This window comes from Corylus avellana, chromosome ca7 (assembly GCF_901000735.1).
Source record: "Corylus avellana chromosome ca7, CavTom2PMs-1.0".
NCBI classification, from domain to species: Eukaryota; Viridiplantae; Streptophyta; class Magnoliopsida; order Fagales; family Betulaceae; genus Corylus; species Corylus avellana.
In genome coordinates, this window is record NC_081547.1 from 15,689,463 (window position 1) to 15,695,398 (window position 5,936).

A 5,936-nucleotide genomic window follows, 5' to 3' on the forward strand; every position below is an offset into this window, starting at 1 on the left:
AAATGAGATTATCAAAAGTTTACCTTGATTACCTTAAACCAACCATAAAATATTAAATGTGTGTATTTGTGTTGGTTTAAAACATTGTTTGAATATGTTAAGACATATATACGTAATGTTGTGCAAATTTATTTAACTCGCAAGTGCACGAATCGATTGTAGTTAATGGATTGCAAGTAAGAGGTCGATCCCACAAGGAATTGTATTCTTGAAAGCAATTTTAAATCTAAATTAATTGAACGCTAACCTAGTTCCAAATTTTGAAAAATTATTGTTTGAATGAAAAATCAAAAGCATAAGCAATTTAATTTGAATGTAATCCAATGACGAAACACTAGGGTTTTAGAATCCGCATTTACAAATTCATAGCAACATAATTCCATGATCTATAATATTTTCCATAGTTCTCACATATAAATTTTGGATTTGTTTTACTATTGCATCAAAGAATTAATCAAAACATCTCATATATCCATACATAACCTAAATCACAAAAGAAATCAAATAAATAATTAAATCATTAACTGTATCCGTAAATCACAAGAAAATATTCAACTTTCATCAAAATATCAATTGTATCCAAAGTATAAATCACAAGGGAAATCCAATTTTTAACAAAGAAAACCAAGAAATCAATTGTATTGAATAATCTTAAATCATTAAGTGTATCATTGAATCACAAAAGATATCCAAGAATTATTCAATCCAATTGTGTTAAAGTAAAACCATAGGGCAATTAAATTATTAAATTGGAAAATATTACATACATGGAATGATGTATTAATCATATGTGAGGCTTCATCTTCAACCTTAGTTGAAGGTTTAACCTCTCATATTATTAAAAGACAAAACAAGATTAATTGAATTCGTAATGGAAAATTGAGTACTTACAAACATGGAATCACAAGTTGAGATCCAAAAGTTAGGAAACCCTAAAACTCTCTTATTTCTCCTCTGAAATCTCGAAATTCGCAGCCTCCCTAAACTAATCTGATAACTATCTATTTATAGACCTAAAACTAGGGTTTTACAAGTTGAATTCGGATAAAACTGCTGCCATATCGGACAGGTGTGCTCGATTGCACACTTAGTATGCCCAAGCGCACTCGAGCATCAATTCTCCTATGCAGTGTACACATGCGCGCGCGATAAACTTTGGATTGTGCATGTATGCACTTGATCACAGTGCGCTCGATCGTAGCATCTTGCGCTCGATCACAACCTCACAGGTCTGTTGGCTACTTCTCTAAAGTGTGCAATTTTCATATAAATCCCACAGTTTTCCTATAGCAACCTACAAAACACTAAAGACACAAAACTAACACAAAATATCAAATAATAACACAGCTAAAGGAATAATAAAAGTAAATTAAATTGTCCAAAGATACAATATTTGGCATATATCACGTAACATAAAATAACAACATTTATTTTAGAACACAAAAAAATAGTGAACATAAAATATAAACCATACTTTGTTTAAAATCATTGTTTAAGACACGTATTTTATTTAAAACAATCTATCTTATTATAAAAACATAATCATAATAATTAAATAGTGTGATTACATCATATATAGCACAAGAACTCAAGAATTATAGGTTTAGAAAATAAATATGGAATAAACATTGTGGTTAAAGGTTTTACCTTGAGAAAACTAAAGAAGAATATCATCAAAATCTTAAAAATCGTCATGGAACATAAGTTTCAAGCTTCACTCAACGGCTTTGTCCTAATGCTTTGGGGGTAAGGTTTTACATACATATAAGTTGTAAGACGTTTAAGGAGGCTTAAATACGAATTTCTAGGGTTTTAGGTGCTTAAAAACGAATTTCTTACACATGAGAATTGATCATAAAAAAGTGAATGATTAATCCTGCTGGGTTGGGATCGATCTTGGACAAACCAAGATCAATCCTAAGAGGGAGGATTGATCTTCCCTTTTTTTTTTTTTTTAAAGAGCCCTAATTTCACATAAAATATATTTGTCTCAAAAACTATGTGCATTTAAAAATGATTTATATTTTTAAAAATAAATTTTATTTTTCGAGGTATAACAACATCACATCAAAATATATATTTTTATAATAAAGAAAAAGATACTCTTGAAAAGTAATAGCAAACGAAGCTATTAAATTTCATCGTAAGTTCATAAAGGAACTTATTTCAAGGTTGAACAAAACCTAAAAATATCAAACTCAAAAACTAAATTAAAATGAACGAACAACTTTGAAATATATATATTTTAAATTTAAATTATAAACCAATCCCTGAACAAACTGACACAATCCAACCAAATTTGATTCTTTTCAACCAGGTTCGGTTAACCGGACTATTTGGACACCCATACGCTGAGCCGCGATGTGTTTAGGATTGCAATTTTGTAATAATAATTTATGTTTTTAAAATTATCTCAAATGGTGTTTAACATTGTGATTTAAAAAACACTTGATTTAAAATAAGAAAAAAAAAACTATGATTTCTATGAGCAGGTTATGGGGTGTTGATTTACAAAAACACGAATTTAAATCAAAATCATAATTTTGTATAACAAATATTAGATAAAAAAAATTATTTTTAACATATTTTAGCAAACATTTTTACAATTTTAAAAAGGGAAATCATATATAAAATCCTTAGGTCAACGCGCTTTTATTAAAAACTCCCTGGGTATTTTTTTTCGAAAATTTAGTCCCTAGGTCACTCGAAACTACTAGAAAACTCCCTACCGTCAATTTTTGGTAACTGCCGTTATTTGAGTTAAACGAACCGTTTCACTTAAGTCCACCTCAGTCGAATTTTTGTATCCTACGTGTTCATATTGGACACGTAGGATATAAAACTCACAGTTTTAGACCATCCAAAACGGTGAGTTTGGCTTAAACTTGAGGGCTTCTTTTTTGAAACCCTCAAGTTTCATATGGTCAAAAAAACAAACCACCCGATACACCTCAAGCGGCAACCCACCGACGCAGACCCCGCCGGCGACAGAACCCACCGACGACAGTACCCACCGGTTAAATCACTCATTCCGTTGTCACTTTTCCGGCTAGGTTTCCGTCAAATCACAATATTTTGAATCGGAAAAATCTGGTTTCGACGAAGGTATTTTCCGAAATTTCTTTGTGGGTTTTGTTGATTGACTGAAATGGAAGCCTTTAATAGTTGTTTTTTGAATTTTTTTGTTGTGTTGGAAGCTTTTGGTCGAAACCCCATCCCCAACTTGTTTTTTGTCGAACATCTGTCCCCATCCCCAACCTGTTTTTTGTCCAACATTTGTCGAATATTGCACTTTTGAGCCAATATTATTGTTGATTGGCAGTGGGTGTGGTCCACCTTGGTTGTGGTCCTGGAATGAGACTGTTGTTTTTTCGTGTGCACTGGCAAGTTTGGTCAAGGGGGATTTTGTCGTGTTAGGCAGAAGGGATTCTATCAATTTTTTTTTTGTGGGGCTTAATTTCCTTCCATTTAATGTACAACTCAACTTGCTCAATATACAACTCACCGTGCTCATTCTAGAAGGGTATGGATGTTCTGAATTTGGAGAAGTCAAATTTGGTGTTTAATTTATCTGTTATTTTAATTTGAGTGTGGCTTTCCCTATATAATACCAGTGTATAATAAACACAAAATGAGATCCCCATTTGGTGTTAGTTAAATGTATCCATCTCAACACAAAATGAGATCCCCATAATCCAAAATACTAAATCTATCCCAAATGAACGACTTGGGTTGATGCTTGTGTAATGTCTATACAAAGATCCATAGAATGTTTTGACTATAAACATACTCTCTTTTGGAAATGTAATTTTTGTGTAATAATTTCATTGGACATATTTATTAGTGTATTGTATGCATTTGTTGATCTTTCCACATATAACAATGGGCGAAAAGTGCACTTTGCACCTATAACATGCATGTGCAAAAGTATATGTTTATTATTACTATTATGTTTTGTCCTTTTTTCCCAAATGAATGGTTGTCAACTATGTCAACCTAACATCCAAAATCAGCTTAAGTTGGGCATCTTGAGTCCAAAACATGCACGTAATCTATTTCATGCAATAGATAGATATTATTGTTTTTGTGTTTTCTTGTATGGACAAACATTTTTTCTTACACTCTTTTATACTTTTCTTACACTTTTTTATATGTTTACAGATATGGCTGTCAATATAATCATGCACCACGGTGGGACAATGACCCATACCCCATTTAAATACATTGGTGGCGACGTCCATGAAGTGAAAGCCTATGATGTTGACTATTTCAGTATGTGGGAAGTGAAAGAGTTGGTTCGTGACTTAGGATACATGAGCGACTTTAGATGTTGGTATAATGTCGGTGATAGTCCACATACTCAAGTGATATCTTTAAATAGTGATGCAGACGTTGTAGATTTTGTAAATATTATGGTTGAGTACAGATCACAAGATGTTCATTTATATGTTGAGCATATGGTGGACAGTGCTATAATGGTAGAGGAGCATTTATTTCTTGAAGCTGTTGAAAGACAACATGGAGAAGGTGGTGGCGGGGTGGGTGAGATACCTAGTACTTCTCGGCATGATGGAGATGGAGAAGGTGGTGGTGGGGTGGGTGAGATACCTACGACTCCCCGTCATGATGTAGATGCAGAAGGTGGTGGCGGGGTGGGTGAGATACCTAGGCCTCCCCTTCATGATGGAGATGGAGAAGGTGACGGGGTGGATGAAATACCTAGGGCTGAAGGTAGTATACTTATTTCTTATTTGTTAACTTAATTGTTTTTCAAATAATATATCATGACAACACTTAGCCTTCCCTTCCCGAATGACTAACAACAAATTTGATTGTTTCTTTTAGGGATGGAGGACATACCTAATGCTGCACGCCAAGATGGAGATGTACAAGGACAAGGTGGAGAAGGTGGAAATTCTCAATCAAGACATTTCAAAAGCCCACGAGTTAAAACTAAGGCTGCCCGTTCTATTACGCCATCCAAGAAACCAAGCGGGGAACCGACCACCAGCCGAGGAGGTACATACAAATTGAAATTGAGTTGGATTCTTATTTTATTTTATTTTATTTATTTTTTTAGAAATAATATTCACCATCAACTAACTTTATGTTGTCACGATTATTTATGGTTTTTTATTAGTTGATTCTTTTGTTTTTGGTTTTTTATTTTAATTTTTGTATATATTTTTTCAGTACGCAGAAGAAGAAGGAGACGGGTTGCTCAACCGGTTTTGCAGGACGAGGAAGACAATCCGAATGTTGGTGCAGACACCATGCCCGAAACTGGTACAAAAAAAAAAGGACGTGGTGGTAGGCCACGGAAGAAGAAAGTGGAAGAGGATATTGATGAAGTTATCAAGGAGTTGTTGACTGACTTCGAAGCAACTGATGGCGAGGATGAGGACCTTTTCTATGATGCTGCTGAGGTCAATAAAGAGAAGGATGGGACGTCCAAATGGTGGGAAAAAGTTGACATTAACATAGGTGATAAAGGAGCCAATTTTGTGGATGAGGAATCTAATGATGAAAGTGATGGTCTTGTAAGTTTGCAAGACAGTGATGCTGGCGAGGTTGGAAAAAAAAAAGGAAACAGTATAGACAGTTTAATCTAAAACATGACTTGAAGATTCCAGTGACGTTTGAATTTGGGGATCAATTTGCAGATTCATATTCCTTCAAGATGGCATTAAAGACGCATGCTATGCATAATGGGTTTGATTACAACTACAAGCACAATGACATGAGTAGGGTCAGTGCAGTCTATAAAGCAGAGCATTGCTCATGGAGGATTCATGCCTCTACTGATGCTACCAAGACTTGTTTTCAAATTAAGACTTACTACCCAGTTCATATTTGTGGTAATCAGTACGAAAACTCCAGATGCGATGTTGAGTATCTTGTTCGTACTTATAAGAAGGACTTCAAGGATGATCCCA